The 14,273-nt window shown below is 33.1% G+C and overlaps 1 pseudogene; it reads left to right on the top strand.

Annotated features, from left to right (window-relative positions):
• The first annotated feature begins 2,781 nt into the window (after positions 1–2,781).
• On the top strand, positions 2,782–13,734 carry LOC149577157 (alpha pinene synthase, chloroplastic-like; annotated as a pseudogene).
• The last annotated feature ends 539 nt before the right edge of the window (positions 13,735–14,273 follow it).

Below are 14,273 nucleotides of genomic sequence, written 5' to 3'. Positions count from 1 at the left end.
CGCCATGATGATGAGGCTCAGAATCATTCTTGGAATAGGGTAAATCCTTAGTTGTATATCTGCTAGATTTCACATTTTTGGCTTTTCGATGTCTGATCACCATATTTCATATAATTTATTATTGTTTTTATAGATATTGTATTTTATAATCAATAACAGTATTACATTCTACACATTACTATGTTTTAATATCAATTGCATAACATATTTCAGATGCTTTGTGTCTAGCTTTAGGATATTGCCATTGTCCTTCTTGTTTAGCATATTGTTTTTGTTTATCATGCACGTCTTCACAAAAGTCTAATGCATCAAAAGTGATAAAGACATAAGTGGAATCATCTGCTTCCTTTTTAGGAAGCCACACCTTGTCTTAAATTTTGAGGCCAGTTTAATATTAGTTTCAACAAATGCACCAAAAATTAATTTAGTATTTTAATATGTTTTAGAATTTTTTTTTTGAAAAAGAGGGATAAAAATTTATTAAGACAGAAAGAAATACAACAAGGAGCTTGATTTTGAGCAACATGATCATCAAATTCTTGCACCATCTCAAAGGAAAGTTGCCCCCTATCCATAATATTTCAACCCAAATCATGACTAGAAGCCCATTTGGATAAACAATCAGTAGCTCTATTCCATTCAAGAGGAATATAAGTGAACCTAATGAACTAAAAAGAGGTAGAGAAGAGAATAATCTGATTAACAACAGTGGCCAGCTGCCAACTAACAACCTCAAGCTCTTGTGAGGAAAGCAAGTTCACCACCACTTGGGAATCAAATTCATAGATAATCTTAATCCATCCCCCTCCATCCCCACAAGCAACACTGTTCCACAACATATAAAATAGCCTGAGCTTCTAGGAGATTCTTAGTGTAATCACCCTTATGAACTGAGGAAAATAATTTAACATCACTAGAACTGCAACGAGCCACTCCCCCAATACTAGTAGGGCCTGGATTCCCTCGAGAAGAACCATCAGTGTTAATTTTTAGAACTCCATAGGGAGGAGGAGTCCAATGCCCATCTCGATTCACTCGACCTTTCCTCTGATGTTGAAGTTGTCTGGGCACAAAAGGAAACCTTTCAGGTGCAGCCCCATCCTGAAGATGAAAATTGAGGCAATTGCATATAGCAAGATCAATTAGATCCATACCCCCATCAAGCTCACACTTCACTTGAATAGTTTCTTGAAGAGAATGTGAGATCTTCCACCAAAGATGCAATACACCAAGCCAAACATCTTGGAATATTCAATGATTCCTCTCCAGCTAGATATGCCAAAGCATGAACAATTGGCCAACAATCCAAGCAGCATGTAGAGGAGAAGACTTGGAGGGAGCATTGCCTAAGTGCGCCCACAACTCAGGCAAAGAGGAAGCATGCCTACAAGAGCAACCCCAAGCACTCCACCAAAGCTACCATAGTTGAATAGAATAGGAGCAATGGAAGAACAGATGGGAGACAGACTCCTCCCCATTACCACACAAAACACAATAAGAGTGGCTAATCATAAATAAGATATTATAATGATTTTAGAACCAAATTTAGTAGCTAATCATAAATGCATTTCATCTACATTATTTTTACGAAATAATCACAATATAATATTTGATTGATTCTACAGAGAGATAAGTTCACGTTTAATAATTTGATTAAATTGAATGCACTGGAAGAGTTGAAAATGTGTCACAGATTTCATCACCTCATGTTACAAAATGCCATCAAAGGCCATTATGCCATTAATTATTAGAATCTCTCTCCGTCTCTAAGATTCATGATTAGTCTTAAGAAGTATCGGCTTCTAATATTCTAGGAGTTTCCTTGTAAATCATATTGCACATTTGTAATTTTTTATTTTTTTTCTTCTGGTTTTTAGTGCATGTCTGAAGGCAACTACAAATATGAATATTAATATTATCATCAATTTATATTATTTATGTATAGTAAATCATTGATTTTCTGACATTTTTTTGTCAATATGAAAAATAGCTTCTTATAGGGTGTTAATATGATAGGAGTGAATATTCTCATCGTTAAAGTGCTCATGGATGCTCTCTACATGTTATGTACCTTGAATTTCCTCTTTCCTCCATGATAAATGTAAATATTAAGTTGGCCAAATAGCACAACAAATTTTCTCATTTTGCATTGGCCATTTCTTCTTAGAGGGGTGTTAGTCATATCCTAAATATAGTGTAGAATGGATAGGCAAAATTTGGAGTTCTTGTTACATCAAAATTAAGAGAAACATAAGATGAGGAAACAAAATAGCCCTAATTTATCTTTGGATACTGAATTAATAATTTCTAAATCCAATTCTTTAAATTTTTAGTTTATTAAGGAAAACATTTGTTTTGATTGATACTATAAAATTGTATTTATATGGGTCTTGTCAATGGTGGGTGAAGGTAGACTTCATCTCCATATTTCATAATAATAATAATGGAAGCCAAGGACAAATAGGGGAGTTAGGTGATCTAACTTTAGTTGGCGTAGGTAATCCTATATTTACTAAAGGAAAAAAATTGAGCTATTTATGATAACTGAATGTATTGTTTCTCAGATCACACAAATGGATAGAGAAATAGTGACGCATATGTTTGGGTTGATACCTACAATAGATAACGTATAAGAATTTTAAAAAATAAATTGTTCCACGTAATCAAAACCAAATGATAGATTGAACTAAATGTACTCGAAGTGTTAAAAGTTTGTCACAGAATTCACAGCTCTTGTTATAAAAGGCCATCAAAAGTCTCTAGTGGCACAAAGCTCTTGCAATGGCTCTTTCCTCTGTTTCACCTTCTGTTTTGATCTCATGCTTTAAATATCCACCCAAACAATATAATAGTAAGATTTTCAATATAAACAGCCAAAGCTTAATAAGGAGTAGGCTAATTAATCCCTTCATTACTAAGGCTTCCACCACCACTGTTGGAACTCCAATCAGGCGCACAGGCAACCATCATCCGAATTTGTGGGACGATGAAGATGTATGTAAACTTCTTTCATTTTAAGTCATATTTTTTATATTCTTTTATTCCTTTTTGTATTTCTCAAGATGATCATGTATAAAAATCTTACAGACTTCTCATTACATGGAACACTATGAGAGGCTTATTGGAGAGATCAAGGACATGTTCCATCAAATGCCCACAGAAAAAAGTGGTAAATCTTGTGAAGAGAATGCTTTCGAGTGCTTTGTGACTGTTTGATAAAGTTCAACGTGTTGCAATAGATAGACGTTTCCAAAATGAAATAAAACAAGCACTTGATTATGTTTATAGGTTACAATAAAAAAAGATGTTATATTGTGCTCATAATTATCATTCAAAATAGTAGTTGGATGGTACATTTGTTTATCATGCTTTTCAATAGTTAAAATTTATCTTATATTATTTGTTAGCAGATATTGGAATGGTTGTTCTAGAAATCTGAATACCACAGCTTGGGACTTCAAGTCCTTCCCTTGAACAGATATCCTGCATCTTTAGGTGATCAAAATTTGTATCTAAAAGTATTAAATAGTTAAAATTGACTTGCTTTTTGTAAGCTTTCTTTTTCTTTTAGAGTGTGATGTGTAAGGGCAGCCTTTATATTCTTCTGCTCTATATGTTTTCATTTGTGAATGTTACGACATTTTAGAATTTTTTTTGGATTGAAATGGCAAGGAGAGGGCCTGAACAAGATACAGTAGTCATATTACAGCTCAAGAAAAAGACCAAAGTTTAGGCCATTACAGGGGGAAGCCATCAAAACCATCAATAAATAAAATTAATCTAAAATAATACTGCAATATTATCAACTATAGCTAACATGAGTATCACTATTATCTAACTTCTTTCAGTCAACATTAAATATCACACACTAAGGGAAAAAAATTAAGATTAAAAAATAAAGTCAATTTTGATTATTTAACACTTTTATTTTAGAAATCAAAATTTATACAATATATAAATGATCCATCTTCAACCTTATTACATAAATCTCATACTCCTAATTCAGACAAAAAACCTCCTTGTCTTCTAATAAACTTTGATTACAAAGATGTTTGATTTTAATAAATTTTCCGCACTAACTTATTTGATCTAATGACACACGTGTTAAAAACACTTCCAAAGAAATGATGGGATGTTCTTATGTCCGTCAACTCAATCAGAGGAAGAAAAGATAGGAAGTATTATAAATCTTTACAGAGCTTCCTTAATTGCTTTCCCAGAGGAGAATATTATGGATGAGGCTAAATCCTTTGCAACAACATATTTGAATGAAGCTTTACAGAAGGCTAATATTAGTTCACATCTTTCACGAGAGATAATGTTGTCCATACGCTCTGGTTTTAACTCTCCTTATATTTTAAAGTACATCTTTTACATTTAACTTCTGAGTACGGTTGGCACACAAACCTACCCAGAGTCGAAGCAGTGAAGTACATGGACATATATGGCGATAATAGATCCTGGATAGAGTAAATGCATTGCTTATTTATTGTTTTACCTCTTATGATTATCTAGGGTTTAACCATGACTACCTAATTCGGATTTATAGGATGGCTGGTAATAAACAAATTCTAAATCTGGCTAAATTGTATTTCAATATCATGCAGTCAGTCCATCGGTGAGAGCTTGAATCAATCTTAAAGTAAGGCTAATTATAATTAAGAGTGGATATCAGATAGTGAGGAGAGGAGATAATGAGGTGAAAAAGGAATTATTAGTGCTTTTTCATAGGCAGGTACTATTGTAATCATTTCTACATTAATGACAATGTTCTTTGTGCTTATTTTATTTTATTTTTAAATATAATTGTCTTTTCAATTGTCTCATGTATAAAAGTAGATAATAGTATTATATTAGATTACCTTGCTCAACATTTCATACAAAATTTTGGCCAAAGCCTTGGCCTCTCGGCTTGTTAATATTCTACTCAACTTCATTTGTTCCACCCAAACTGGTTTCATCAAGGGACGATATATTTTAGAAAACCTTGTCACCAATTAGGAGTCAATGGAGTGGGCCAAGTCCTCAAATCAGAATTCTGCTATGTTTCTTTTAGATTTTGAGAAAGCTTATGACCGAATGGAATGGGATTTCATCCTTTCTATCCTTCAGGCCTTTCGATTCCCTGATGAATTTGTTAGATATATTCAAGTGTTGCTTAAGGATTCCTCTGCTAGAATTGAAATCAATGGATTTTTATCTAATCCTATACCCTTGTCCCGATCCATTCAACAAAGATGTCCTCTTGCTCCTGATCTTTTTGTTATTGCTTCTGATGCCTTGTACTATATCCTCAGAGATGATACTATCTCTCCCAAAGTTAATGGGATTTCCTTGCCTGACAATTCTGAGCTTCTTAATATCCAATTTGCTGATGATACCTCTCTCTTCCTTGAACTATCTTGTCTTAATATGCAGCATCTTAATCTAAAACTCGAGCTGTTTGAAACCATCTCTGGTGCTTGTATATCTAAGTCCAAATCTATCATGCTTGGCTGGAAAGAGGAACCTCCAGATTGGCTTCTCCAACTTGGTTACTCATGGGGCAGACCTCATAAGATTGTTAGATATTTGGGGGTTCCTTTTTCCATCTCCCCATCACTCAAAGACATGTGGATTTGGGTTAAGGATAAAATTATTAAGAAACTCTACAAGTGGGATAATAGGGTGCTTTCACTTGCTGGTAGAGTGCAGGTGTGCCAAAAAATCTTGTCTTCCTATAGTATATACTATTTTTCTGTTTGGATGTTTAGTAATTACCAACTGTTTGAAATTCAGAAAGCTATTAGGAGATTCCTATGGTCTGATGGTAAAGGTAATAGGAAGAAACATGATGTTAGATGGAGCTGGTGTCACATTGATAAGAAGTTAGGTGGTTTAGGCCTTAAAGACCTTAGGATTCAAGGGGTTTCTCTTGCTGCTAAGTGGACTTTTCAGGCTCTTGATGGTCATGAGCCTTGGAAAAATTTTCTTAGAAACAATATTCAATCTGGATTTCCTACGCAAGCCAAATATTGGAAGAACCTTCCCTTTGCTAACCTTGTTGCTGGGACATTTCCTATTTCTGTTCAAGGCTCCATAGTTTTTAAGTCTATTTGGAAGGCTTGGGAGTTGGTGAGGGGCTTTATTTATAATTCTAACTTCGATAGCAATAATTCTATCCATGGTGAATGCTCTATCTGGTGGAATCTATAACATAATGGCAAGCCTCTTGCCTTGACTCAAGGGTGTTCTGCAAAACATTGGAACAACCTTGGTATCAAGAGCTTTATTGATATTTTGGAGAAGGACAACCTTGCAAGTTGGTAGGATATTAGGCTTAATTTTAACCTTCCTGACTCTCATAAACATACCTATAATATGATAGTTAATGCCTGTCACCCCCTCAGTCTTCCTCATAGATGTGATGTGGATTTCCATAGATTCTTATATTTTCACTGGGATGATGGATCCCTCTTACATAAAATCAAAGCCAAAGATATATATAAGGTGCTTAATAAAGATCACTCTATCTTATCACACCTGAATACCACTTGGTATATGAATTTGGACTCTCTTGAATGATACAAAATCCTTGACAAATTTTGGATGTCTCATATTCCTCCCAAAATCTTACATTTTAAATGACATCTTCTTCTTGATAGACTTCCCATTAAAAATTAGGGTAGTGATACTGAATCTTGCTCTATTTGTAGGGTTCCTGAAAATTTAAGACATATCTTCTTTACTTTTCATTTTGCTAGGATTATATGGAATTTCTTTGGAATATCTATAACTGATAATGTCTCTATGCTAGATACTATTCTTGGAAACATATCTGGTCTCAAGAAGGATGCTAACTTTTTTTAGAATATTCTCTCTTCTTATATTCTTTGGTTTATTTGGAAAAATAGAAATGAGGACAAATTCCAAGATGTTGGTAGATCCCTTACTTTGTTTCAATTGAAACTCATACACTTTAAGATTATCTCGCAGGTGTGTTGCATTATGAAACTTGAGAAGGACAAGCTAAAAATATTTCTCCATGATGGGCACGCTACTATGTTCATCTACAAAATGAAACATGGGCTAGAATGAGCTAGCATTATTGATGACCGGGCTACTTTTGAAGAAGCCCTTAAGTGACTGATTAAGGAGATGCAAGATACTAGAGGCCCTTTTTCTAATAGACTTGAGTTCTTTGCTCATATTCTTGAGCGGAAGAAAGTTGTTTGGATGGAAGGAAAGCTGGGATGGACTACGTGGATTGATGATCGTGATGATATTCTAGATTAGCTTATCTAATTTCTCTTTTTGTAATCTCATTGAAACTATTACATATTATGCTAGTTGACTGATCATGGATTACCAATTAAACTAGGAGGTTGAGGTTCACCTCCCCTCTTTTGATATTGTACATTTCTTTTTGATCTACCGATTATTTAATTTTTAAAAAAAATTATATTTTATATTATTATTAATATTAGAATTTTGAACAAGGATCCATAACACAGGTAATTTGTGTAGGCTTTGGCCCATTACCTATTAAAAAAATATATATTTGAATTTTAATGAGATAAATGTTTAGTGTTGTTATCATAAGTTTCAAAAAAAGTTTCTTGCATTTTTTAAATCTATTTTTAATTTATTTCAATTATTATATATTTTTTTACTTTAAACACAATTTAACTTTTAATATTTGTATATTTATTTATACCATACAATATATAAGTATTTTAACAATTATTTTATTTATTTGTGTATGGCTAACTCTACCAAATTCAAGTAGTTGGTTACTTTTTTTATTTCTTTTTTCTTTCTTTCATTGCTCTCCTGAAGTGCTCAGTTGGGGATGAAATGATTAAATTTCCATAACTTGTCTCCCCCTTCAAGTGATCAAATGTGTGTCGTCTTTCTCTTGTGCTATGTTAGAAAATTGTATACACTTTACTTTTATATTGTTTCATTTTCTTTTCAAACTTTTATAATTTTACACCTCTTCAAACAATATAACCTTTAGGCAAAAACTTTAATGCATTGCATCTATTGTTTACTATTGGTCTTTGTGTTCAAAGCAACTTTTCCTTTTGTTCACTCTTTTCTTCCAAGTCTCTTCATACAAATTGTTGGTAAGAAATTTAAATATTTATAAATATTATTTTGATTTAAAAAAATAAAATTATGGATTATTTTTATAAGAAACTAAACAATATATGTTTATATTGTGTTTAGATGGTGGAAGGATTTGGATTTGGATAAAGTGGACTTTTCTTGTCATTGTCATGTAGAATATTTTCCTTTACATTGTGCATATTGTATAGATGCTAAATATTATGCTTTTAGACATGAGTTTGCAAACCTTTGTGCTCTTGCAATGATTGTAGATGATATCTATGAAACTTATGAAACTATTTGTTAGGAAAGCAATGGTGTGGAAACTGTTTCTAAATGCCAAATTAAAGAGAAATAAGCAACAACAAAATTGCAGAGATATGCAAGTAAATAAAATATCAAACACAAGACAGAAAGGAAACACCAAATTTAATCTGGGAAACCATTTTGGGAAAAAACCCACCACCACAAAAACCCGAGCAACTTTGTATTACAGTAACAAGTTACATAAAATCCTTCAAATTTTCATAGGCTCAAATTGCCCTTTCAATCAACCTAATTTTCAACATCTCACACCTTTAGGAATCTTGTAGCCATTAATACATCCTACAAATTCATTACAAAATTTAGTAGAGAAATGGTTATAGACAAAATGGTTTTCCAATTCAACCAAAGTCATGACTGAGAGCGTTAACAAACTTAGCATGACCGTATCACTCAGAGAGATGTACATAGAAACAAGTATGGTGGACTCACTCACCGTACCGAATTCCTCATTCATCATACTAGGCCATAGTCTGTATGGTGCGCTCCACCATATGATTCACTCCTGTATTGTATGGTGCACTCCTCCATAGTACGGTTTGTATAGTGGACTCCTTCATGACTTTAACATTCATAACAATCTCCCACTTGATGAAGTGATGAGTCACTCACTCAACATGGCTAACAAGAGTCAAGGGTATTAAACCCCATGGAGTTCATGCATCATTTGAATTTAGCTATGTTCACCAACTTTGTTAATGCATCTTCAACATCCTCTTGAGTATTAGTCTTTTCAAGATTTACCTTTCCATCTTCAACCATGTCACATAGAAAATGGTATTTTACGTCAATATGCTTTGTTCTAGCATGGAAAGTAGGATTCTTCATCAAACATATTGCACTTTGACTATCACAGAGAATTGCAATTCTTCCTACATCATAGGCAACATCTGAACATAAATGCTTAAGCCAAACTCCTTCTTAACATGCATGAGTAGATGCCATGTACTCTACCTTAGTTGTTGATAATGTAGTTATGCTTTGTCATCTTCTCATCCAATTGATAGTAGCACCATTTTCCATGAATACATATCCACTGGTGGATCTTCTCTTGTCAATGTCCCTAGCCCAATCCATGTCAACGTAACCTTGAATGCTAACCAACCTATTAGATCCCACTAAATTACCTTGATAACATAATGTGTACTATGATGTACCCTTCAAATATTGTAGAACTCTTTTCATAGCATCCTAATGTGACTTGCCTAGATTCATCATAAACTGACTCAATACTCCCAATGCTTGCACAATATATGGTATTGTATTGACCATTGCATACATGAGGCTTCCAACAACACTTGTATATGGTACTTGGTTGATGTCTCCAATCTCATCAGGAGATTTTGAACTATCATTGATTGACAACTTCATTCCATGTAACACTAGAACAACCTATTACTTGCAGCCAGTCATATTAAACTACTCCAAGACATCAGTAATATATTTTCTTTGGCTGAGCCAAATTTTTCTACCAACTCAGTCCCTTTTGATTTCCATTCACAAAATAAATTTTACCAACCCTAAATCTTTCATTTCAAACTTTAGGGACAATTGAGATTTTATTTCTAAAATCATTTCCTTACTATTGCCTATAAACAACATATCATCTATATATAGAGAAATAATAAGTACCTGATCACCTTCAACTTTATAATACACACAGTGATCCAATTTAGATCTCATAACACCCAAAGACAAAACATATGTATCATATATTTGGTACCACATTCTGGGTGACTATTTCAAACCACACAGAGATTTTTTTAGTTTACATACCAAATGCTCTTTACCTTTTTCTGCAAAGTACTTTGGTTGGGACATGTATATCTCTTCTTCAAGATCACCATGAAGAAATTCCATCGTCATATCCATCTACTCAATTTCAAAGTCATGTGTCACTACAAGTGGCAATATAAATTTGATAGATGTTAGCTTAGCTACAAGAAAAAATATTTATCCATAATCAATCCCTTATTTTTGAGAATACCCCTTCACAACAAATCTTGCCTTGTATTTTTCAATCCTTTTGTCTAGGTTGTACTTCTTCTTAAAGACCCATTTACATCCTATAGGTTTCTTCCCATTAGGAAAAGGTGCTAGATCCAAGTTTCGTTCTTTTCCAAAGCTTTCATTTTATCCTTCATGGCTGACAACTAGGAATCTAAATTTGGCATATTAATTGCTTCTTTGAAAGTCCTAGGCTCATCAATATCTATAACAAAAGAATAGGCAAAATTAATATTCAACATGGAATAATTAAATCTCTTTGGTGAATAACCAATACCTATCAATTTTTTGCCTCTCTTGAGTAGATCTCCTCACTTCTTATGGTAAAACTTCTCGAGTTAGGTTCAAGATCACGTTCTTCACTTGTATGATTTATCGAGCTCTCCTCATTCTCATTCTTAGTTATTTCTAGATTCTCATTCTCAGCTTCATTTGGAGTTTGAAATACCTTATGTCTAGAAGCTAAAGGGATTTAAACTGCTTTCTTTCTCTCCTCAGTTTTCTCCAGCTGCTCTAGTGAGTTAGGTTTCATTTCATGATAGATAAAACTCCTATTGTATAGGACATTTTTAGTGAGGAGGGTTCCACAATGTGTATCCCTTCACACCAATACCATACCCAATGAAGATACACTTCACTACTTTGTTATCCAACTTCAACCTGATCACTTCAAGTGCATGCGCATACACCTCACAACCAAAGACACACAAATATCTTGAAGAGGGCTTCTTACCAGACCATGCTTCTATAAGTGTCTTGTCAACTAGCACTATCGTAGGAGAATGATTCAACAAGTAACACATTGTTGCCACCAATTTGGCCCAAAAATTTTGTTCAAGAGGCCAACACTTGCCAACATGCTTCTTGCTCTCTCCATCAATGATCAATTCATCTTTTTGCTATTCAATTCTTCTATGGAGTATAAGGTGTCATCTTATGCCTCTTGATGCCATGATCTACACAAAATTTGTCAAAATATGCATTGGAAAACACACCACCATTATCCATCCTTAAAATTTTAATCTTTCTCCCAGTTTGATTTTCAACAAGGTTTTTAAATTCCTTAAAATGATTGAACACTTCTAATTTTTTCTTTGAAAAATAAATGAATTTTCTTCTTGAATAATCAACAATAAATGATACTTAATATCTTGACTTAGACAAAGAAGGAACATCCATAGGACCAAATACATCAAAGTGAATATAATCCAACAAACTAGAAGATTTTTGAGAACTAGAATAAAACTGAACATGGTTTTGCTTTCCATAGATGCAATGTTTGCATAAATCAAATTTAAGATTACAATCAACCAACCCCTCAAAAAAGCTTTTATTCTTCAAGGTTTTTATACCTTTCTCAACAATATGGCCAAGCCTATAATGCCAGAGCATTATTTTCTCTAAAGGAATTTTAACTTGTAGCACATTTACACCATGTGTTGCTATATTGATTTTATCAGACTTGACAGAGTTGCTATTACAACATATAGGTTTTGCATCTAACTTATACAGTGTTCCAATGCATTCACCCTTAGCTAAAACAATAAAACCTGTAGTCATCTTAAAACCACCATGGAAAAATCTTACCTAAAATTTGACATCATTTAACTTGCTGACAAAAAGTAAGTTTCGAGCCAAACTAGGTATGTGAATTACTCTATAAATTCCCTTTATTCTACCATCAGGAAATTGAATTTTGACTCTTCCTATACCAACAATTTCCAGTGTGGAATTTCTTTCTAAGAACACCATTCCAACATTATATGGTTCATACTTCAAGAACCATTCTTTATGAGAAGTCATGTGGAAGGATGCTCCTAAATCAACCAACCATTCATTGTCAAACACAGGCACTTTGACTTTGTGTCCTTCTTCTTACTTTTTTCCTCAGATCTACCTTGTACACTTAGAGCTTCTTTGGCCACCTTAGATGACTTCTTTCACATTTCCTCTTATAGAAGTCCAACAACTAATTTGTCCATTTTCAACTTGGTAGTTGTACTTCTGATGGTCATTACCAAATGATCCCATGAATTAGGCAATGACCATAATAGTAGCATGCACCAATCTTGCTCATCAACAAACACACCTGTAGATGTTAACTATCCAATCACCATATTAAATGAGTTTAAGTGATCTACCACAACCATTCTTTCATCCATCTTCAAGGAGTAAAATTTCTTCTTTAAGAAAATCTTGTTTACCAAGGATTTTCCCTAATAAATGTCTCCTAATTTTTCCACAAGGAATGCATGGTTTTCTCTTCATGGACATTCAATAAGATGAAATCTGCAAAACTCAATCTTATTAATCCTTTTACCTTTTGATTTGTTAGTTCCCAATCTTCCTTTTTCATGCCTAAAGGCTTCATGCTAGACACAACAGTCCAAAAATCTTGATCAACTAGCAAATCTTCTACTTTAAGTTTTGACATCTCAAAGTTGGTGCCATTGAGCTTTTGAATGTCCACTCATCATGATGTACTTGCCATCTCAATTCATAGACAAAAATTTTCAAATTCCACTTAAAACAAATTGGCACAAAAAACCAAACCCTACCCTAGAAGGATAACACAACTAGCTAGGTTTTGATACCACTTGTTAGGAAAGCAACAGTGAATGCATCATTTTTGTGTGCGGTGAGAACATTATTGACAAGCATTACAATGGAAGCAGAGTGGCTTGCTAATGGATACATACCAAGTTTAGAAGAATATTTAGAAAATAGTGCACCAAGTTTAGGGTACCATGTAACCATGTTGCAGGCTACATTAACATTAGATGCCCTACTTTTAGATGACATCCTTCAAGAAATGGACTACCCATCAAGGTTTAATGAACTTTTAAGTTGATCCCTTAGATTAAAAGGAGACACTAGAACCTTTAAGGTATGTAATGTTATTATATTAACAATATTAAATGTGTGTGTATAGTAGAAAGTGCACATGTAAAATAAATTAAATTAATTATATGTCCAAATCAATTTAAGTCTAACTCTATTGATTGGTTTTGAAGGCTGAATCAAATCATGGAGAATTAGTTTCAATCATAACATATTACATGAAAGATCATCTTGGATCTAGCAAAGAAGAAGCATTGGATTACATTAAAGATCTCCTTGAAAAAAAGACTCAAAGAATTAGATTGGGAGTATTTGAAACCCGACAATGTTCCAACTATAAGCAAGGACCATGCTTATAATATTGAAAGAAGTTACCTGCTCATTTATAAGGAGAGATATGGCTTCACCGTTTCTAATAAAGATATAAAAAATCTAGTCACTCAAATGCTATTCGAACCTATTCAAATGTAATATCTAATATTGAATACATAACTTATCATCATATTTTAAATAATTTAAGACTTTATATAATAATTTTCTCGATATTCTTCTTAAATTATATTTAGTTATCTATATTGTTATAAAACAAAAAGTTTTAGCTTAGATATTTCATAAGATTGTAATTTTTCAAAATATAAAGTATAAAAATTTATTATTTAAAAATTTACTTGTTCCTTACTGGGTGAAAACTAATATGTAGCTCCTCAATATGTTCACTTTTAGCTTATGGGCATGCCTTTTATCCATATTTTGAAACCACTAGTGTGACATCACATATTATTGTTACACAGAAGACATTCACTTATCTAAAAGAGACAATCTATTTTCTAATTCAATGTTGGGGGTTAAGGATATAACATCCATGTTGATTGGAAAAATACAACCTACAAATTTTCTATTAATTTTAATGGTCAACATTTTAGGTTAAAACACGTGTCATCATCATATACTCCTACTATCTTCTCATTATACCCCCACCCTCTTGTCACAATCAAATTACATAGGAAATA

This window comes from Cupressus sempervirens, chromosome 1, assembly GCF_028749045.1.
Source record: "Cupressus sempervirens isolate cs-2001-9-10 chromosome 1, ASM2874904v1, whole genome shotgun sequence".
Lineage (NCBI taxonomy): Eukaryota > Viridiplantae > Streptophyta > Pinopsida > Cupressales > Cupressaceae > Cupressus > Cupressus sempervirens.
Note: the sequence above shows the minus strand (reverse complement) of the source record. Positions and strands in the feature narration are given on the sequence as shown.